This window comes from Lithobates pipiens, unplaced genomic scaffold (assembly GCF_037356315.1).
Source record: "Lithobates pipiens isolate NorthernLeopardFrog02 unplaced genomic scaffold, aLitPip1_a1.2 Scaffold_3, whole genome shotgun sequence".
In the NCBI taxonomy this organism is placed as follows: Eukaryota; Metazoa; Chordata; class Amphibia; order Anura; family Ranidae; genus Lithobates; species Lithobates pipiens.
The window spans coordinates 64460723-64485017 of NW_027507790.1; positions in this window are offsets into that span (position 1 = coordinate 64460723).

Genomic DNA, 24295 nt, shown 5'->3' on the forward strand with positions numbered 1-24295 from the left:
TGTTGTCACCATACCTAAACCAGGAAAATCTCCAGATACTCCGGCCAATTTCTGCCCTATTTCGCTTCTCAACACAGATGTAAAGATTTACGCTAAAATTCTGGCCCACAGACTGCTGCTCATTCTGCCAACTCTTATAAGCCCCGACCAAGCAGGATTTACAATGGGAAGACAGGCTTCCGATGCGACTAGACGAGTGATTGATGTTGTGTGCCATGCGAGGACCTGTCGGACGCCTTCTCTGCTCCTCTCTTTGGATGCGGAGAAGGCGTTCGACAGGATACATTGGGGATATATGAACTCTGTTCTTTGTAAATTTGGATTTGAAGGCCCTATTCTATCCGCAATTTTAGCCCTCTACTCTACTCCTTCTGCAAGGGTGTATACCTCTAGCATCCTATCCCAACCTTTTACTATAATGAATGGCACACGGCAGGGATGCCCATTGTCCCCCTCCATCTTCAACTTACCGATAGAACCCCTAGCTGAAAAAATTAGATCCCACCCGGGCATCCAAGGTTTTACTTTCGGAGGCAAAAACCACAAAATAAATCTATTCGCGGACGATATAATCCTGTTCCTCACATCCCCAACACTTTCCTTAAAACACACTCAGAACATATTAGATCAATTCAGTAATATCTCTTATTATAAAGTTAATGACACCAAGTCCCTTATCCTCCCCCTTGATATCCCACTGAAGTTAATGCTTCATTTACAAAAGTCTTTTCCTTACTCCTGGAAAGGGGACAGTATAACGTATTTGGGCCTGCAGATTACGGCAGACCCCAATAAATTAGCTGATGCCAATTATTCCTTGCTACTCCAAAAGCTAACCTCCGAGACCAGACGCATTTCTAAAACAGAACTAACGTGGTCAGGACGTCTAGCCTCTTTTAAAATGTTATTGCTCCCACAGATTCTCTACGTATTTCGTACGCTACCCATACCTATCAAACCCATGCACCTTAGGTTACTTAACTCTCTTCTTAATGGTTATATTTGGCAAAAGAAGAAGCCTAGATGCTCTAAAGGTCTGTTAATAAAACACAGAAAGGTGGGGGGCATGGGATATGTGGAGCTACAAGATTACTTTAAGGCAGCTGTACTCACCCAGCTCAACACTTGGTTCAACAAACAATCTCCTGCCCCTTGGAGAGACATCGAACAGTCTATGTCCCCGACGGGTGACCTTCCTTCCTTGCTTTGGCTTGACCGTCTGAGGCCCTTTAACTTGAGACGACTACCGCTGACAATCCAGGCCTCTCTTTGGGCATGGAGGAACCTCGGACGGATCGACCAACTGGAAGTGGGAATGGTTGATGTCCCCATAGATATTGACCTACTTACCAAAGCTATCCCTGGTCTTGTTCTTCAGACCTGGAGGCTCAAAGGTATCACTCTTCTCTCTGACTTGTTATGTGACAAACAAGTCAAAGATTTCACAACGCTGCAAACTGAATATGGTTTAGAGATGGGTGAATTGTATAAATATGGTCAGATATCACACTTCCTGCGCTCCCTACCAACATCCCGAATTCACTTGCGGGAAGATGTCTGGAAGTTTTATACGAATAAGCACACGCTAGTAAAAGGAGTTTCGCTTTTCTATGGCCTTCTCCGGAACAAAAATGTGTTTAATAAATCCTCCCCTTATTTAAAATGGGAGGGAGACTTGGGAAAAGTATACACACTAAAACAGTGGTTCCAAGCCGTCAACTCAATCTACAGGGCATCTCGCTGTGTTAACCACTGGGAATTGTACCAAAAGATATCCTTGAGGTGGTACCTTACCCCATACAGACTGTCTAAATTCTCCAGAGGGAATTCTAATTTGTGCTGGAGGGGCTGTGGAGAGGTGGGCTCACTTAAACATATTTTTTGGTCATGTAAGCATTTGACCAGTTTCTGGAACAGTGTATTCAGATTGTTAGCCTCCCTCACGGGGATTATCTCTCCTTCTGATCCAGAGCTAGCCTTATTGAATTTGGGTATTGAGAAATATCCTCCCCAGTATCGAACGGTGGTGACACATGTTCTTCTAGCCGCCAGATCACTAATAACTCAGAAATGGAAAACAGCTGTGGTTCCTAACCTCTCCGAAGTAATTACTATTGTGAAAACCAATTGTATATATGAAACTTTACTACTTTATAGGTTGAGTAATGGTATGAAGCGTGCAGATGTCTGGAAAATTTGGAAAGTTAAATATCACTAACCTGTTTCTACACTTTTAATATATTAGAAGTCTCAGGTCCATCTCAAACCCCTTAGCCCTTACTCTGTCCTCCCCCCTTCCCTTTCTCCTTAGTCCCCCCCCTCCCTAACGCTATTTTTTATTTGTTTTAAGGTTAACACCTTCTCTCTCTCCTTCTCTTCTGCCTGTTCTTTCTGCCTTTTCTTTTGGTTCTCTTCTCTCCTTATGTTCTTGGCTCTTTATAGTCCCAATCTGCCCTCTCTCTACTATTGAACCGAAAGATAACCTACGTATAATGAAAGGGGTTTAGTTATAAGATACAAAATGATAACCTAAGATCGAAGCGCTTAGCTATGTATTTGAGTGATTACATTAATATGCTCCTCTTTCTACACATGGCTTAAAATCTGTAAATTTTCATATGTGTTATTGCCTTATTGTAATTCCTTTCATATACATGATGTATATTACTGTCTATTTTCTTTGTTTGTGAAAATCTCTAATAAAAACGAAATAAAAAAAAAAAAGAAAATTACAAACAGATTCAACTTAACACAACAAACCTACACAGTCCCTGTCTTGTTTGCACCGCCTGTATACTGCTGTTCTGAGTATATAGGGCCTGGGGGCCACACGCATTTCCTTTTTTTAATATGGGTACGGGTTCCCCTTAATATGCGTACAAGACCCAAAGGGGCTGGTAATGGGCAGGGAGGGCTACCCATGCCATTTTTCTCAATGAGTTTCAACCATATTGCAGGAACCAGATATAACATTAAAACCGCAAGCAGTTTTAAATGACGTTATTTCCGTTAAATGTCATTTTGTGCAGGGTCTGTTCTAAACACGGGAAACACGTGGCACTTCACAGGCATACTACAGACACCCCCAGGCACAATATTTAAAGGAATATTTCACTTTTTTTTCACTTTAATCGTCATTAAAATCAGTGCTCCCGCCAAAATGGCCATTTTTAAAACTTCTTTTTGCATTGACCCATGTCCCCTGGGGCAGGAGCCAGGTCCCCAAACCCTTTTTAGGACAGTATCTTGCATATTAGCTGTTAAAATTAGCACTTTTAATTTCAAAACGTTTGAGTCCCATAGATTTCAATGGGGTTCTAACGTTCGTACGAATTTGGGGTCCGTTCGAAAGTTCTGGTGCGAACCGATCCGGGGGTGTTCGGCTCATCCCTAGCCATGATTGATGTTCTGCCTGGTCATGTGAGTGGTGAGGTGCACATGACAGGCGAGAACCAGGCTTGGATGGATGTTTGGGTATGGCCCTCTCAGAGCCAATCAGCGGGAGTGCCGGACCCGCTGAGGAGTCTGGGAGGGGGTACTTAAGCAGGTGTGGGTCACGTGTTCGGGGTTCAGGAGTTGTTCGAGAGACTCGTGTGGTCTGTTCTGGTTCCAGGACCGGGGTAGCCCCGTGAGGGGTCCCGGTCACGGGGTGTTTGACATCCCGCAACATGTTCCTGTCAGTGGCCCCTGTTAGACCCGACTGGTCTGGGGTAGGGATCTGTCTGTTTCTGAGTCTCGGAATCTGCTGGTCCGAGGAGCTGTAACTGAGGGAGGATTCAGAGTGTCCGGGTGTGCTCTCACCTTGGAGGGGCACCACAGCTCGTGCAAGTGACCGGGGGAGGATTCTTTGGAGGATGGCCGACAAGTGGCATCCTGAGAAGTGCCTGGTTACTGAGTTGGGAAGGACATTGACGAGTCCACACTTTTCCAGTACCTCAAAGGAAGTGGGAAACGTTCCAGGTACGGTTGGAAAAAGATTCTTGTTTATCTTCGGTTGTTTGTTCAAGTTTGAGTCAATGTGCTAACTGCCATCACCTCTGGCTAGAGGTCTGTTCAGCCTTGAAGTACCCAGCTGCGAGTGGCTACTCTCTGGGTGGAAGTAGAGACTTTGCTAAACCTGCAGTTCAAGGTACCTGAGTTCTTCGCCCGTGCCCTCTGTTCCCAAAGAGACTGTGCTTTGTGAGAGTTATACTGCAAAATAAAACCTTTTGAAAGGACTTTATCTGTGTCAGTGTACAAGTCGTTGGATATCAACCCTGGGAACTCCTAGACATGGAGGAGCAGGCCAGGAGAAGGTAACCGGTAAGCCCATTAAGTCAAGACCGCCCTGCAACGGGTTATGGCAGATATACATCATGTCTATTGAAACCCATAAAAAGTGATTAAAACAATAGAAAATGATAGTAGGTGGCACACAAATAAAGGTATAATTTGTGTTCCAGTATTTATAGCAAACCTTTGTAGCATATAGAAATTGAAACAAAAAGTGATCAGACTTTAAATGGTAAAACAATTTGATGTTAAAGTGTTCCATTTCTTTTCATGTATATACAATATCAATCTGTTTTGTTTGTCCTAAACCTGCTGTTATGGAAGCTGTGCATACTCAGACAATGCAGCTTAATTAGTTTCTAACAAAGGAGCTCCAATTAGATATGAAGAAGGCTTAGGAGGACACTTACTGTGACTTCAGAGTACTCTTCATATTTGGGAAAGGGAAAAGATGAATTACAGCTTTGTCTCAGTGTGAATACAGAGCAGGTGAGATAAATGTTCTGCTATCATGATTCCATTTTTGTTTTTAAAACATTGAAAAATGATATACTAGGGAAGCAATTATTATGTGTCTTAAGGGATTAGGAAAAAATCTGATAATATTGGTTTGTTTTGCAGGACATTTAAGAGGCCACCCAATGCCTGATGCAATGGGTTGTGCTCATCTCAGGTGGGGCCTCCTTCACCAACAAAGATTTATATGGGTGCAAATGCACTTGGCTGTTTGCTGAGCACATTAAAAACAATCTCAAAAAGAGAATGTCTTATGCCGCGTACACACGACCAGACTTTCTGGCAGACTCGGTCAGACAGGCTCAGTCCGTCGGACAATCCGATCATGTGTAGACTATTCTGATCGTTTAAAAAAAAATCAGGCGGACCTAGAAATAGAACATGTTTCAAATCTATCTGACAAACTCAATTCCGATGGACTAAAATTGGGAAAACCGTTTGTCTGTGTGCTAGGCTGACAGACCAAATACGACACAAGGGCAGCTATTGGCTACTGGCTGTTGAACTCCCTTGTTTAGTCCTGTTTACGTCATCACATTCAAAATTAACGGACTGTCGAACAGACTTAGTCCGTTTGTGTGTGGCCAAGTCTGCTTGTTCAGAAAGCCAGTCGGAAATCCGCCGAAAGTCCATCGGGAAGACCATCGGACCTAGTCTGCCGGCAAGGCATAAGTGCACTTCATGGACTTGGACAGAAATAGATATTGCATTACAACACTGCATATATCTGCTTATAACTCACAAGACGAGTGGTAATAATAGTGTGAAACACCATACTGTGTGGAGCAGAGATTCCACTGATTAAAGCTAAACAATGAGTGTAACATTGGGAGAAAAGACTGTTTAATAGGGAGCTAGCTGGATTGAAGGGGCTTGGGAAAAAGAATAATCTGAGCCAGTTGTTCTAATTGATATTTATGTACCTGGAGAATTTCTTTGTGATTTGGTTTGTTTCACTATCTTTAGTACTATAATTAAGAGTTGATTTACAAATGTTATAACACAAAATTTTCACAACTATCACCCAAGATTCATACATTTTTTTTTTTTATTTGATTTATCATTGAAAAAATGTGTGAATCCTGTGAATCTGTGCATAAACCTCAATTTCTCCTCTAAATTGGGACCAGTGGACCACATCATACCAGGAGACAATAGCCCATTTAGTGAGTTACAATGGGATGCATTGCATTGGGAGAGGGGGGTTCCTTGCCTCCCCTCACTCAACTATTGTCCCTCTATTCCCCCTCTTTTCTTGCTAGTCCCTCCTTTTTTTTTTTCTCCTTTTTACTCCATTCCTGGTCTGGTTTACCATATTGTCTTTCAGCAGAGGCAAACTGTGATAGCTACCCCAGTAGTTTGTGACCCTCCCCAAAGAGTAGGATGTCAACAGGTCTTTCTTTGTATACACTGGGTCTCTCCCACCACGTAACTTCAATCTAGCTACAGAGGGGGCCCTTGGAATAATGGGATGCTGAAGCAAACATACACACGTATACACCCTAATAAGGGTATAGAGGTCGGGATAACTTGATACAGGCATACCCACTTTTAAGTACTCAATGGGGTTTATTTACTAAAGCTGGAAAGTGCAAAATCAGGCTCACTTTTGCATAGAAACCAATAAGCTTCTAATCCCAGCTTGTTCAATTTAAGCTTTGGTAATAAAACCTGGAAGCTCATTGGTTTCTATGCAGAAGTGAGCCTGATTTTGCACTTTCTAGCTTTAGTAAATAAACCCCATTGCGTACTTAAAAGTGGGGTATGTCTGTACGACGCTGACTCCTCTCAGAAGGGTCTTTCACTGTCTTGGTTATTTTTCTTTTCTTTTCTTTACCCTTTTTTCTTTGTTTCAGTTTCTTTTATATGTGGCCGTTTGCTGTCACCTCATTGGCTGGCAAACAAATAGGTCATGAGAAGTTGATACAGTTGCTAGTGTCACACTGTTGGTTTTGTGTGCTCTAACTTTGTTTTTGTACTTCTGTGATGCTGCTTCTTTTTTTTTATTTTTTTTTTTATATCCTGCCACATTTCTCAATAAAGCCTTTATGGAATATACTGTAAATAGAACCCCATTTAGCATCATCATCATCATTCATCGTCATCATTCGGCATCAATAAAAACTATTTTGGTGTACTAAATCTTGCCTGTTTCATGCCAAGTTACTTGGCTAGTTTCTTGTCATATATGTTATTATTTAGACACATCATTCTGATTACAAATCTGTAAGATCAGAGGAGCATGACCATTATCTTCTACAAATCTGGCTTAGAACTGATAGTCCATTTGAGTAAATTCTCGCTTTTAAACTGATGTATTAATTTTATGTCATTTTCTGTTTCAGTTGAGCAAACGGAAAAAGGTCGAAATAAGCTAGTTAACACGCTAAAGTTATTTTCAGTGAAAGCATTGGCATCTGGTAACCGGCTTGCTGTTACACCAACAGACACATGAGATAAAGGTTGGACGGATTAGGCTGACACTTGGTTAAGCACATTCTACTCATTACACCCCCTCTGCTCCCTCCCTTCTTATTTGTGTTGTAGCTTTAGCCCTGCAAGGGTAGGATGACATCACTCAATGTCTCTGCCGTACGTTATATTACAGTAAAAGTGTACAGACCAGTTAGGAAGAGTTATGGGAGTGCAGTAAACACAGCATTTTCCACTGATATAGAATCAGTAGAAAACATATTTCTAATATATCAAGTAAAACTCCTTTCACATTTTTAATGTATATGCAAATATTTGCATTTACTCTTGGTGCACTGACATTGTGAAATACACAGTAGAATAAATGTAGCTCATTTGCATCTCAGATGCATTGTGATTATGGTAGCCATACATTACCTTGCTAGAAGAATGTGCTTGCTATTGGTATTTAAGTGCCAATTTTCAAAATGCTAAGTCTTATACATATTCTACATATATCTGTTTTGAATCAAATGCATAAGCAACATTTGTTTTATTATTTCTAAATAAACGTAAGAACTGACTGTTTATTCTTGGTATGGTCAATCAACAATGTGTTATAGTATTTAATAAATATCTTGTTTAAATAATGTGATTCACCATATTACAGTGGTTGTAAACCCTCACATATACCCAATGAAGTGAATAGCTTTGGATGATACACAGAGATTAAACACATCATCCTATATAGGTTTTACTTGTATATCTGCTGTCTTCCCCTTTCTATACCCTTTCAAAAGTGAAGATTGTGTAAAAAATCTCTCTTTATTTTTCAGCAGTACATAGGGAAGGTGGAGAGACTGCATTTATACTGTGAGAGAGCTGATTGGAGGAAAGGGACACCCCCCTCCCCCCCACACCTTCCACTTAGGCAGAGGAACAAAGGAAAGGAACATGCAGAGCTGTATTCTGAATAGACACGCTCCATGCTTATCTCCCTCTAAGCACCCACCCCAATTCAAATGTTTAGCTCTTGTGGTCTCATGTGTCGAAGAACTTGTAGGAAGTAACTTATGCTGATAACAGAGGAAGGAAGTACCAGAGATAAATTACACTTAGGGCTGTGCAGAGACACAAGTAAACACTACATATATGTGTGCTTAGTTCAAGTTTCATGAAGTGTTCACAACCACTTTAAAAATAATTGAACGTAGTGTATACCTAAAGACAAAACTTGATTTGTTAGTTTTGGACAGAGTAGAGAGGTATTAGAACACCTGCCAGGTTTTTATTGCCATTGGTGCCCCCATTACAGAGATGTTTGCTCTCTAATTGTCCTGTGTCCTATCATCACCAAAAGTGATAGTAAAAGAAAATCCCAAATTTTGGTCTATCCCCAGACCAGTTATAGAGCCAATCTTCCAATGGGGACACTTATCATGGTGATTCTGCTGACTACCAGGGAATCCTTCACTTTTAAGGTATCCCCCAACCCCCTTTACTTCCTGTTTTGGCTATGATACAGAAAGTGGAAGGAATTCTCCCCAGTGGGACGTACTGTAGATGCCAGAAGAAAATCTGCCAGAGGTTATATCCCTCCCTTACCCTATGCAGTATGAAAAATAAAAACTTTTGCCTTTAGTTCAATTTTATGTAGACCAATCTGAAGGCGCTTTCCTTAAAGCATTTGGTACCCCAACACTTCATATTCCTGATAGGTGTCTGCTGTACCATGTACTTGTATGCCAAATTATCCTGTTCTCTTTGTATTGTTTCCTTTGTGTGAAATCCCTGGTGTTCCTGCTAGTCCCCTTGCTTTCCAATTAAAAACTGACCACACTAAGCAGGAGAGCACAATGTGGTCAGTTCTCTGGCTGTGCTGGGAACTCAGTGTACTCTCCTCCAATGATAAGGCTTGTCCTGACTTGCCCCCGACGGCAAAGTCATTCACTGGGAAACCCAGTGTGCTGCTGCGTCTCCTCACCCCCAGATCTTATGCAGCTGAGAACAGAGGGATTTTATATATATTTTTTTATATATCTATACAAAAATGTTTTGCCTTTCATTTCCTTATTAAAATTAATAGGTTGTTTTACAAAGTGATCATCTACAATCACTTTAATCCAGTGTTTCTCAACTCCAGTCCTCAACTTGCCCAAACAGGTCCTGTTTTTAGGTTTTTCATTTTTTTTGCACAGGTTATTTAATCAGTTTCACTGTCTTAGTAATTAACACAGCTGTTTCATCTGAGGTTAATCCTGAAAACATGACCTGTTAAGGTGCCTTGAAGACTGGAGTTGACAAACTCTGCTTTAATCTATGGAATCAATCTATGTGCATAACCAGGTAACTCCAGCAGCCCCTTAAAAATGTATAACACCTGTAACTTAATAAAACTCAAAGACAGGCGCTAGTCCTCCCTTATATTGGTGCCAGTAACTTATTATACAATATTCTAATAATATTCGAAAAAAATGTTTTACTTAAAAACAATGTATATTTAAAGTCAATAACAGAAAAGGTGAACAAACAGTCTTAAATCACTGTGCTCTTCTGATTAATAATGTGATAACTGTTTCCTCTTTAAATATAAATAGGTGCTTATCCATGTGCACAGGTGAAGTATACACTCACCAGATATAAGTAGCTGAAAAAGCCACCTACACGTCTTGTGAGGTAAACCCTGTGGCCGTATTTTCAGGTCTTCACTATATTCCAATGTCTCCCAGCTTGAAGGTTTTACTAGTGTCAATTCTCATTCAGCTTGAAGGTTTCACTAGTATCAATTCTCATTCATTTAGAAGAGTATGTAAAAAACCCAGAGAAATATCATACCTTAATGTATTTATTTAAAAGGTAACCAGTCAAAGTAATTATAAGAAAAAAACGAGCAATGGCGAAGGAGTAAATTGCAATTGAGCTGGTTGTGTTGGTGCCCTATTGGCTTTTTTTTTTTTAGATTTTTTTTTAGTTCCACTTTAACTTTTTAAGGAAAACAAAAAGATAACATCTAATGCCGCATACACACATCGGAATTCTTGTTGGAAAAAGCTCTGATGGTTTTCCCAACGTAATTCTGCTCAAGCTGTCTTGCCTACACACGGTCCCACCAAATTCCGATCGTCTAGAATGCGGTGACGTACAACATGTATGACGGGACTAGAAAAAGGAAGTTCAATAGCCAGTAGCCAATAGCTTCTGTCTCGTAGTTGAATCTGAGCATGCGTGATTTTTGGCCTGTCGGAATTGCATACACACGATCGGAATTTCCGATCGTGTTGGGAAAATTGAGAACATGCTATCAATTTTTGGCTGACGGAAATTCGGACAGCTAAATTCCGATGGAGCATACACACGGACGCATTTTCTGATGAAAAGCTCTCATCAGTCTTTTTCTGGCCGGAATACCGATCGTGTGTACGTGGCATGACTGGAATACTTAACCTACTCCTTAATCTAATTTGGACTAATATCCCTGAGTTTTTTGGTTATGCTGGATACAATTGCAGTGATTGCTGTTAGAAAAGTGGCAGCTTCTGCTAGATAATAGGAACACTATGCCAAATTGAGGCACTGCACTTAGTGGCCAATGACACTGCATGTTTGGATGACAATAATACAACATAATGTACCTGTAAACCGAAATCTCAGAGTAGCCCCATGAACTTTAAGAGAACCTAAAACAGTATTAAACCCAAAAGCAAACATGTCTTATATTGCAGCTTAGCCATTCTAATATGTGACGGTGCATACATTTTCTTTTTTAGGTTCTTTCTTTTATTTTCACCTAGTTATCTGGCCAGTAACTCTGTTGTTTTTCAATATAACACGCTGTCTGGAGATGTTGAAGTTAGAGGGATGAGACAAATATTTACCACTGACAGTGGTGCTTACAATGGTCAGCTTTTTGCTTCATGTAAAGCTTTTGTCCCAAAAGGAACAAAACTGTTGCTGCAACTGCTTAAAAAACAATGTTATCTGTGGTTTGACTTGAATTTGTTAGTGTATCTAAATCTGCTAGTACATCTAATGCCGCGTACACACGATCAGACTATCCGGCAGACTTAGTCCGGCAGACAACCCGCTGGACTTTGCAGCGGAGGTCCGCCGGACTTTCCGAACGAGCAGACTTGCCCACACACGCCCAAACATGTCCGGACAATCCGCTGGACTATGGCGAGGGTCCGCCGGACTTTTGAAATGAACGAACTTGCCCACACACGTAGTAAAGTTCATTTTGAACGTGGCTCCAGGTAGACAAAACTAGCGAAGGAAGTCAATGTCACCGCCTCCATCGGCAATCTTGACACCTCACTAGTTCCGTCACCTGGTATGGATTTAAAGGGGAATCCCTACTCCGAAAAAAGGGCATGGGGGTCCCCCCAAAGTCCACAGCAGACCCTTATCCAAGCACGCAGCCTGGTGCCATACCAGCTGTACCAGGCCGCGTGCCCTCAAAATGGGGGGTGCTTTGGGGAAGGGGGGCCCTGTGACTCCCACCCCAAAGCACATTGTCCCCATGTTGATGAGGACAAGGGCCTCTTCCCAACAACCCTGGCCATTGGTTGTCGGGGTCTGCAGGCAGGGGCTTATCAGAATCCGGGAACCCCCTTTAATAAGGGGGCCCCCAGATCCCAGTCCCCCCACCCTATGTGAATGAGTAGATGTTACGATGTACCCCTACCCATTCACATAGAGGAAAAAAGTGTTAATAAAAAAACACAACACAGGTTTTCAAAATACCTTATTAGACAGCTGCGGGGGTCTTCTTCGGTCTTCAGGGGTCTTCTCGCCACGCTCCTCCGCTATCTTCTGCTCTTTTACCGCTAGATCTTTTACTAGCGGAGGAGCCCGGCTTTCTCCTTCATCGCCGCTGCCGTCCGGGAGTCTTCTTCCGACTTCGGGTGTCTTTTTCCAACTTCAGGGGTCTTGTCCTGCTCTTCGGTTCTTCTTGCCGGGCCTCCGCTATCTTCTTGCAGCTCTTTTACTAGCGTTGGCCCGGTCTTGTCGCTGTCGCCTTCTTCTTTTGCCTTCTTCTTCCTTCTTCTTCTTCCTTCTTCTTCTAAAAACCAAATGCTTGCAAGACTTCACCCTATATAAATCTGCCCTTCTAAAATACAATTCCTGCCTCCGTGCTGCCAAACAAGCCTACTTTGTTTCTCTTATTAATGCTCGGCTCTTCTCAACCTTTAACTCTCTGCTTCGTCCCCCACCCCCTCTACCCACTAACTCACTCACTGCCCAAGAGATTTCCAATCACTTCAAACACAAGATTGATGCAATTTGTGAGGACCCCTCCACTGTGCGTACATCTTCCCACCCAACATACCTGGCCTAACAGCACATTTAACACTTTCCTCTTTTGAATTGGCTACTACTGAAGAGGTTACAAAACTTTTCTCAGATGCCCACCTAACCAATTGTCCCTTGGATCCTGTTCCCTCACAACTACTAAGGTCACCCTCTTATTCTATCCTATGCTCCCTCACTCACATCTTCAATCTCTCCCTCTCTAGTGGCACCTTCCTCTCCCCTCTAAAACATGCACAGATCACCCCCACACTTAAAAAACCCTCACTGGACCCCACCAACCTGAACAACTTAAGACCCATCTCATTGCTCCCATTCACCTCTAAACTTCAAGAACGCTTAGTCTACAGCCGTCTTAGCTCTTACCTAAGTGAAAATAACCTTCTTGGCCCATTACAGTCTGGCTTTCGCTTGCACCACTCCATGGAAACTGCCTTACTAAAACTCACTAAGGATCTACTAACTGCTAAAACCAACAGCCAATACTCCATACTCCTACTACTTGACCTCTCTGCTGCCTTTGATACTGTTGACCACCCACTCCTCCTCAATAAATTACATTCCCTTGGCCTCCAGGATTCTGCTCTATCCTGGTTCTCTGCCTATCTATCACAGCGCTCCTTCAGTGTCACCTACAACTCTGTCTCCTCCTCTTCATTGCCTCTTTCTGTGGGGGTTCCCCAAGGCTCTGTTCTTGGACCCCTTCTCTTCTCTAGCTACACCTCATCCCTTGGTCACTTGATAACTGCCCATAGCTTCCAATACCACTTATACACCGATGACACCCAAATCTATCTGTCTACTTCTCACCTCACTCCTTCAGTCTCCTCTCGCATTGCTAACTTGCTAACTGACATATCAGCATGGATGTCACACCACTTCCTTAAACGAAGTCTCTCTAAAACTGAGCTATTAATAATCCCCCTTACACATGTCGTGACTTTTCCTTCAAAATCAACAATGCAACCATTAGGCCCTCCCCTCATGCCAGGGTACTAGGTGTAATCCTAGACTCTGACTTGTAATTTCAGCCCCAAGTCCAATTGTTGTCAAACGTTTGTAGAATTCACCTCCGTAACATCTCTAAAATTCAACCCTTTTTAACAAATGAAACCACCAAGCTCCTCATTCACTCCCTTGTTATCTCGTGCCTTGACTATTGCAACTCCCTCATTGGCCTGCCTCTCCATAGGCTATCCCCTCTTCAGTCTATCATAAATGCTGCTGTCAGACTTATCCACCTTACCAGCCGCTCAGTGTCTGCCAATCCATACACTGGCTCCCAATCACCCAGCAAATTCAATTCAAAATACTAACCACAGCATACACATCCATTCACAACTCTTCCCCAAGCTACATCACCAATCTTGTCTCCAAATATCACCCAAATCGTCCCCTCCGCTCTTCTCAAGACCTCTTACTCTCAAGCTCTCTCGTCTCTTCCTCCCATGCTAATCTCCAGTATTTCTCCAGACCCTCTCCCATCCTCTGGAACGCGCTACCTCCACTGGTCCGGCTATCCCCTACTCTTGCTACCTTCAGGCAATCCCTGACTACTCATCTCTTCAGGGAAGCCTATCATGTCTCCAACTAATCTCCTACCATTTCCATCAGCTCATTCCCCACAGTTATAACCTTTTGTACCACCTGCCCCTCTCTATTACATTGTAAGCTCTTCTAAGCAGGGCCCTCTTAATCCTCTTGTATTTTATTGTATTGTAACTGTATTGTCTCCTTTTATATTGCGCTGTGTAAATTGTTTGCGCTATATAAATCCTGAATAATAATAATAAAAATAATACCTGTAGGTAAAAAAAAAATCTCCTAAACCTGTACGGTTTAGGAGATCTTCCCCGTGCAATGAGCCGCTGACTGCAGCGGTCCATGCGCACAGGGGATTCTCAGCTGAAAGCCCGGCAGATTCTGGACCTTGCCGGGAAGAAGTCTCCCGTGTGCATGCACGGGAGTGACAACATTGCGGCTCCAGCCACTCACAGTGCTGGAGCCGCGATACCCGGAAGACACGCTGAGGCAACATGTCATCTCCCTCGGCATGGACCAGGTGAGTTACCGATGCCTCGTTCTAAGGTGAATATTTCATAATGAAACAAATAAATCAAGTACGGCGCTGTCACATCCTATCCAGTTCCTCCAGAATACTCTATATAACCCTAGGCTATCTATACCGCCCACCAGATGAAAGGAGTGTTCAAGCTGATAACATGCATGCTGGTATGCAGAGGTGCAAGTATATACAGAGAGAGATATATATGCAGAATATTTGTATATTATATATAATATAATGTATATATATGATGTATTTGTTATGTATATATATATACACTTGCTACAAAGAAATAGCTCTTGTCTCCATATGAAGAAAATGTATATATCTATATATCTATATATCTCAGAAACCCATCTGTACTAGTCCCCTCTAATAGACTTCTAATTTATATATATATTTCAAAATTTTTTTTTTTTTTTTTTTTTTGTTAATCTTTTATCCTTTTTTAAAAAATTCATATGGTTCATTCATCCATTTGCAAAAAAAAAAAAAAAAAAAAAAAAAAATTTTTCAGGTGCATGTGTGTGCATGTATATATGTGTATGTATATATATATATATATGTATATAATTATATATATTTTTTATTTTTATTTTTGTTTTTATTTTTGTTTTTATTTTTATTTTTTATTTTTCATTCTTATTTTTAAATTTTTATTTTTTATTTTTATTTTTATATATTTTTATATTTATTTTTATTTTCATTTTTTTTTATTTTTATTTCATTTTTTTTTATTTATTCTTATTTTTATTTTTATTATTATTATTTTTATTTTTATTTTTTTTAATTTGATATAAAATTCCTTTTTCTAATTTAATTCCTTATATATACTAATTTTGTTGGTTCAGTCTTTAGTATTATCTTAATTTTATGTATATATAATTTTATTTTATTTCCTTGTTATGGTTACATGCAGATATACATTGAAAGAACTTCTAATAGCTATGATTGTAATAGTAGTCTTATAATATCCTTGTTTCCTTGTCGCTTTTCTTGATTGGTAGATGGGCTTGTCTCCTCCCCTAGATGTTAGGCTCCCTGTGATTGGCACTAGCAGGGAGGGCGGGGAGGGTGTCAGCGTATTTATGCTGTAAGCACACATTAGGGCGTCACCTGAAGAAGGAGGCCACGCCTCCGAAACATGTTGTCTTGGGAACAGTTATAGCCAGCGTCAGAGTCAGTACACACGTTGAGAGATCCGCCCCCCCGTTGCGAGTGACGTCATCCAGAGCCGGCAGGTCCGTGCGTGTGAGGCGTGGAGAGAGAGTGTACCTGCAGCCAGCAAGCGAACCGAGCACTTAACCATCCGTATTGCTAGCTACTGCAGGGAGCCTAAAATCGGGGAAGGAGGCAACAGTGGAGGCTGTAAATACCAATGCTACTACTCAACGGATGTTTGTGAGTGACATACCTGGCTTTTTTAACCTTTTACTGAGTTAAATAAACTTTAATGCACTAGGGCTGGTGTGCGCTCTGTTTATCTGTGCTGAATATTTCATAATGAGCTAGTATGCCGTGCATACTAGCTCATTATGCCTTTTGCCTTACAGGGGTATTAAAAAAAAAAGTTTCAGCGGGTATACAACCGCTTTAAAATGTTGCAAAAAAATTCAAGCATATGGGTAACAACTTTACAGAATGTTTATAAGCATATTTTGTCAAGACAACAACAATTGACATTAAAGGGGGGCTTTAAAAAAAAAAAAGTTATGTAGTTGTGTGGGTCAGTGTGAACTGAATGGAGAAAAAGAGGGACTTCCTTTGTGTCCCAATACCCACTTCAAATGCTATGTGTACTAAGAAAAATAAGAAGGTTGTCACCACTGACCTCCTTCTGAGAATGCTAATTGCTTAGCTCTTTTTAGCATTAATGCAGTCTGAGTCACTGACCTTAGACAAGCTTGAAAAATAGAAAGTCAAAGTGAACCTAATCTGGCTATACCGCAACTTATCTATTTCTATAAATATATCTTGTTCAAGGTCATGTGTGGAGATGTATGCCTATTGGCGAATTTCCTCTGCAGGGTTATGCAGAGAACACACTGCTAGGCACTGGAATCCCCAAAAATAATAATACAGGCACAGTGTGGAGTATTTCTACTCCACACTGTGATGTCTGGTGGTTTATGAGAAGGAGATAAGACTCTTCATTATAAATCATGACTGAGGTCTTACGGATGCCATGACCTTACCAAAATTACCCTGGAATTCAACAACTTGTGAATAAATCAAACCACTATTATCTTTATTTGGATTCAAATGGCCATAGCAGGCTTTTTTTATTATTAAATAATCATAAATAACAACAAATACAGCTCTTTTAAAATGGCATTCTATATAATCAACGGCAACAACAATAATGCAAATAACTGACCTTCTAGTAGGTCTTAGATTTTTGAAGGCACATGTAATCTAACGACTGGCTGTAACTCCCACCAACATCCATATCAAGGTCCCCAGCTACAACTACACCACCTCAGTGATTATTTATTACCAAGTTACCACCCAATACACCCCAATAACCAATAAAACATTACTGATGCCACTTAGTAGAGAAGGTACACCCATACTTGAGATTGGCCCAACCATCTCCAAAATATTTTAACCATCCCCACCTTAAAAAACACTGAGACCCCTGCCACAGACAACCATAAACCTTACACTTGGCAGCCCCCCACAGCCTAAACGCCTGCTGTAAACTAAAAAAACATATATTTATGCTAACTGGGTACAAGTGAACCGCATCTCCTCAAAAATAAAGGCAGGTATCCCTCTCTACCTCCAAATGGTAAACTGCCAAGCCACCCTTTTTACCAAAAATGTTTGCCTCTTCCTTATTTACCTTAATCCTAGCTTTATTAAAGTGGAAGTTTAGGCAAAAACAAACTCTAAACCTACTATATGCCAAATTCTAAGATTTTATCCAGCCCTGTAAAGCAAAAATTGTTGTCCTTACTAGTTCCGTAGCCGATCCGGTCCCACACTGAGCTGTCAGTGGTGGCTTCACTGTGTAGGTGTGTGCAGGATAGGCAGCCGACAATGGAAGCCCGATAGTACCTCTGTGGGTGACATCACTTCCCAGCCATTTTCCAGCTGTTGTGGGTTCTCTCCTGCACGCAACCTCCATTGCTGGAGACCAGACCAGATCAGCCGCAGAACAGGTAAGTACAATGATTTTTGTGCTACTATCACATCAGTCAAAATGATGATGCTGTACTGTGCTGGTGACAATATGTAAAAAAAAAAAAATATGTTAAAAAAACAATCTTATTCAATTTCTTCATTTACATGCAAATGTAACTTAACATTTGGCAGAGTCTGACAAACATACCCCATCCAAGTTCACATTGTTTTTTTGTGGCTTGTAGCTACCCTGCCAGCCCTGGCAGATATATCCACGGTAGGAATCAGCCCAGCATCACCTTGAACTCCACTGCCCATCAATTAAGTAGTTGTGGATGTTATGGCATTAAGACCTAGCACAAATTGTGGTGATCCAGTGATTCGCACGCTCTGTACCAAAGTGGAAGAAGGCCTTGCAGCTGTCCGCCGATGCCTCACTTAAGCCTAATAATATTGCTTAAAGAACATTAGCCGTTTTAACCCCTCTTGACCCACAGCTGCAGAAGCAGGTGCCACTTAAGACCCTTACCCAGATCTCGGGTAATAGAAGAGGCTGAGCAGTACTAAAATTTCAATGCAAGGTAGAAGAGAGAGCACAAACACTGCCTGACTTCTTACTAGGCTGTCCCGGAGTCACAACCATTTGTCTGGACTCTGATAGAGCAGCAACTTCTGCTGGCACTGGATCTTTCTCTGGAGCAGACACTGTCTCCTGGATGCAGTTAGTTACCCTTTAGACCAGTCATCTTCAGCAAGAGCAGTAATGTTCTGTACAGGGTTAACGTAGCCTCAAAGGGGGCGGGGGGGTGGTTATTAATGCCATTGGTGGTCATCTTTCCCCTCACAGAAATCCTCTTCCCCTGCTGTGCACTCTGCTCAGAGGGTCGGGGTGTAAAAGCAAATATGAATTATGGGGAGGACGGTGTGGCAGTGGGATCCCTGGAAAAGCAGCTTCTCCAGGCCACTCCAGGTAACAGGCCATCTCCGATGGATGCTTCGCTCCCACCCGGGGCTGCACAAATAGCAGGTGATGAACCTACAGAGCTGGCCACATGTTCCATGGGTCAAGCAGAGCAGGCTCAAGAACAGGTGGCTGACACAAATCTTCCGCCTGGGTTCTGCCTAGGATTCCTCCCAGCCCCATCAGTCATTGAAGGAGGCTGCCATCCTGTTGAGGCTGAAGGGTCCTGAATGGAGGTCACAGATCTGAAGCTAACACTTGGACATTTTTCGGCAGGTGAGCTAGGAGCCTGTCCAGACCCCTGAAGCATATCTGACAGCTAGGCTCACAAACATTGCGGGCCATTAGCCACCACTGCTGCTCTGATTTGTGAAGTCATGCTTTTAAGGTTCCCCATTTTCTCTTTCTCCAGTAGGATGGAAAGAAGGGAGAAGCTTGTCACTGCTCCAACTGACCCTTGAGGGGACCCTCCTATCAGACCATTAGAGCCCTACCATGCCCCACCCCTCTCCTCACCAATAAGGTAAGAGCATATACTTTTGAAACAAAATATAATTTAACCCTGCACTAACTATAGCCTAAATACAGCCTAAACCTGCAAACCCAGTCATACCAGTCTTCCACTTTTGCTGTGCATATGGCTCCTGGCCTAATACTTTCCCTTAGTACAGGCTTCCTTTAAAATGAAACAGTGTTTGTATATATTACATTTCTTTATTCTCTGGCCTAATGTCTGTTGTGCCATCAAAGTAAGAATTTTAGTCAGATCTCCTGATTCTGCCCTAAAGCATAATTCAGTGTGATGTTCAACAGTGGTTAGATACGATAGTATGTGCCTGAGGCAAACTGGCAGCCTTTTGACTCAGGGGATACTTTATTCTTAGTGACCTAGATAGGAGGACATCAGTAGCAGTGACACTTCCATTACTCAAACACAAATGCTTGGAAAGTGTTGGCAGTGTTCTTCGTAGTTTTAAAAAGGTCCAGCTGGTGTAACGTCCCTTGGGAAAGAAATTTCTTAATTACAACTACTGAGCTGCAGTTTCATCTATATCTTTTTCATAATACCCTTATCGTGCTTATCGTATTTACCCTTGCAACATGTTTGTGTTATTTTTTATGTTTACTTGCAATTTAAAGTAATGTAGCTCACATAATGGTATACAGTAAATAGATTTATAAATGTAAAGAATACTTTTTTTATTGTATTTACATTGAATTTTTGTAAAGTGCAAAGAAAGCACAACTGGTAGTGTAAGAATACATTACATTGACTTTTCAACAACTTTGCATTAATAAATTTCTGAAATTACACAATATACAGCAACAGAGCATTTTTTCTATGAAACAGTTCCTTTTACCATGAAAAAAGCAGTCCTTAGGCTCCTGTCTAGTGACTTTTCCTAGGTTAGGATGATTTCATAAGTCTGTTGCAGGCAGGAGAAAGCAGACAAGAACTGCACCAGGATTTATATAACTGTGCCATATTTGAGTCAGCATTTTAGTACAGAAAGTAGACAAACCTAGATAGTGCCTGAACAAAGATGGATTTGTCCTTCTGGAGAGAAAATCAGATGAAGGCATTGTCAGGAAAATCTACTTTAAGAAAGTACGCATTTTTAATAAGTGTGCTTATTCTTTTTCTGAATCCAGAATTCACTTCACTACAAAACATATTTCACACAAGAAAGGTCCATGGTTGAATGATATATTCAAAGAGCTTCAGTGCAAGATATTGGAAAAAAATATTCGGAATATGTACAACTACTCCACATGTATTTACTGTTAAGGGATCTCTGCAATGTAGCAACCAGTAAGTTTGGCATCTCAAAAAGGCTACTATTAATACGAAGATGAGGGAATCTTTTTGGGTGGGAAGCATCTTAGCCAAATGCCTTGTATCATATAATCAAGGAGCTCAATAAAAAAAGACGGTTGTAGTTGTTGGTTTCCAAAGTGTTTAGTGACTGAATGATGCCAGTAATGAGCAGATATTTACTTGGATGTACAAGCTTTCCTTCGAGGCAAGAGGAGAAAACAAATTATACAGACCATACTCACTTTGAATAATTACTTGGTTCTGTGGGATTCATCCAGCTAACCACTGGTTCTAATTACTGGTTCCAGAGGATAATAGAGGTTCTGGTCCAGAGGATAGAATAGTAATATTAGACATATAAAGCCAAGCTACTCCATGTAAATACTGAAATATTCACTTGAAGGAGCATCACACATCACACATGTACATATGTATACACACACACACACACACACACACACACACACACACATATATATATATATATATATATATATATATATATATATATATATACATATACTGTATGTACATTATATTTACCCATAAAAATGGTGACATGTCCAATACTTCTTTACATGCTGTGTATATATATATATATATATATATATATATATATATATATATATATATGAGGAACATTTGAAATACCATATTCAACCCCTACACATATTATAAATATGTATTAGTCTGTGCTGCCACATATACATGTGTGGCCGGCATCACTGTTTTGTGATGAGTGCACACTGTAAATGACAACACTCAGTGAAAATAGGACCAGCGAGGACTCTTGATCACATGATTACTGTAACAGTGATCTGTCATAGTGATCACATGACTGGGGAACCCATGAAAGGCCTCCAACGTTTACTTACCTATCCCCTAAGGGGCTGGCAGGAATCCCTCTGAAAGCAGTTAATATTGCATATTTACTTAGTTACAAGAAATACATTTTTTTTTCCTGAACTAATAAAGAAAATATACAAAATAACACTAAATATTCCCTTTAAGGATCACTGTGCTGGATTAGCTCACATGCAATGAAGTTTTGGTTTGTTCATTTTCTTGAAATAGATTGAGCTCATCACTTTTTAGCTAATATAACCTAATTCTGTTCCTGGATTGTCTCACAGCAAATTCTCCACTTTAAGGACACGCTGACCTTTTTGTTTGCTTAATGAACAAGAAAATAGATGTTCTCACTTGACGAGTTTCTGCCATGAGCTAAGAAACTATACAAGCAGATTACAAAAAAAATAAAAATAAGCAAAAATGAAATGTTTTATGTAAATTGTGGCCAATTAATTATTTGATTGATTAATGCATGTTTAAATTTAGTGGCGAAGCATATACTTTATTAGCTCTGCGGCTTTAATAAGCAAAATGAATCAATTCATTAACCTTAATTAAGAAGATTTTAATTATGAAGGTCGAATACATCCATTTTAGTACACATGAATATTGGAAAAGCCCTCATATTTGCAAAATGCAAAATTAAATAAATACTTCCGTTGAATAGGTGATCCAGAGAGGAAAGTAAGGCTACTACATGACAAGATTCACAAATCATATAACTAGTGAGCACAAATGAACTGTAACAGAGCAATAACAGATTGGTACAGATGAGTGAAAGAACAAACACAGAGCAAATCTATACTTGCCAGATTTGCTCGCACTGGATATCTGAAGTAAGGATTAGTCATTGAGATCCACATGTATGTATATATATATATATATGTGTATATATATATATATATATATATATATATATATATATATATATATATATATATATATATATATATATATATATATATATATATATATATATATATATATATATATATATATATATATATATATAAATATGCACATTGAGCCAAATGATCAATGCAACACTTTTGTGTTTTGTGTTTGCCCCTGTTTATCATGTGCTGACCTTAACAACTTCAAAACAGTCCAGGCCAATTTACATATTTCAGCGCTATTGCACTTTGAATGACAATTGTGCAGTCATGCAGCACTGTACCCAAAAAAATGTTTTATCATTTGTTTCCACACAAATAGAGCTTTCTTCTGGTGGTATTTGATCATCTCTGCAGTTTTTATTTTTTGCGCTATAAACAAAAAAAGGCGACAATTTAGAAAAAAACACAATGGGGGTCATTTACTATAGTGCCGATAAATGATCTTGCAGTCCCAGAAAATATTGCCCAATTAAGACTTCAACTCTCAGAAACTGGGCGCTAATGCACATGGAAAGCAGCGATATTACTGGCAAACATGCCTGTCAGATCACATATGTGGAAATGGTGAAAGTCAATAGGGTTCCAACCTGCAAAATCCAAGGCTTATATGCAAGTTCTTTGCCATAAAAAGTGTATTGGGACCTGGATCCTGCCCCAGGGGACAAATATCAATTGTAGAAAATGTTTTTAAAACAGATTTTTTTTTCAGGAGCAGTGATTTTAATAATGCTTACTGTGAAACAATAAAAATTCAAAATTCCTTTAAATATCCTGCCTGGGGGGTGTCCTTAGTATGCCTGTAAAGTTGTGCATCTTTCCCATTTTTATTACTGTACTGCAGCAAAATTTAATTTCTAAGGGAAAAAATGTAATTTAAAATTGGTGGCGGCTGTAATGAATTGCCGGTTCCCAGCAATGCCCCATAGTTATATAGGAAATGTGCGCTATGGAAGTGGACAGATCGGCTGGCAGTGGAGGGTAGACATGTGCATTCGTTTTCGTCCGAATGCATTTTCGTCCGAATTTCAGGTATTTTCGTTTTCGTTTTGACAAATGATAACGAAAGTGCAGATTCCGAAAAACGAAAGATCCGACATAAATAAATGCTTTTTTTCGTTTTCGTTGTTACAACAGTTCGATATAGAATAGGAGATTCGAAGTGACCGTTCGATATAGAATAGGAGATTCGACGTGACTCCATATGTCTATTGAACCTGTGGTCGAATGTGCCTAAGTTTCGTTTACCTCTATTAGTCCTATTATATAGAAAAGCTTCGACAGAGAGTAAATATTCGACATAGAGAGAACAGAATCGACAGAGAGAAACGATACTGGAATTGGGTGGGGGAAGTAAATAAAAAAAAAATAATGATAATATTCGACGGGATCGTTGCACGTTTATAATAATATTCGACGGGATCGTTGCACATTTATAATAATATTCGACGGGATCGTCGCAACTATACGACACTGCAATCGTACATTTCGGCAATCGAATGCTCCGCCTATAGGCTATATAGTTTAGCAGCTCCATCGAATCTTCTTTATCCATTCGACAGATACCATAAGCCTTCTAAGACAGATTCGACCGTAATTCATGTGGATTTTCGGACGAATGCAATTTTTGCACGAAAAACGAAATAAATAAAAACAAATTTCGGGAGTAACTAAATAAATAAAATTTACGGACGAAAACGAAAAAACGAAACGAAATATTCTAGTCTGCACATGTCTAGTGGAGGGTCATTGTTTTCATGTTCAGTGGGTTGGTGGCAGGAGCGGCGGAGGAGAAAGACCGGAGGTCGAAGCGGAGGGAGATGGAAGGAAAAGAGGGGGAAGAAGCAGCTGGAGGAAGAAGGAGAAAATCGAAGGAAGACCAGAGGAAGATGGAGGAAGAAGCAGGGGAAAGAAGAACACATTTTTAATAAAGGAATTGTCAAAAACCGGCTATTGTCTTTTCTCACAATTCACTGCTTTTTTAGGTGAATGAGTAGGGGCAATGTACCCGATACCCATTCACATGGGGGGCAGGATCTGGGGGCCCCCTTGTTAAAGGGGGCTTCCAG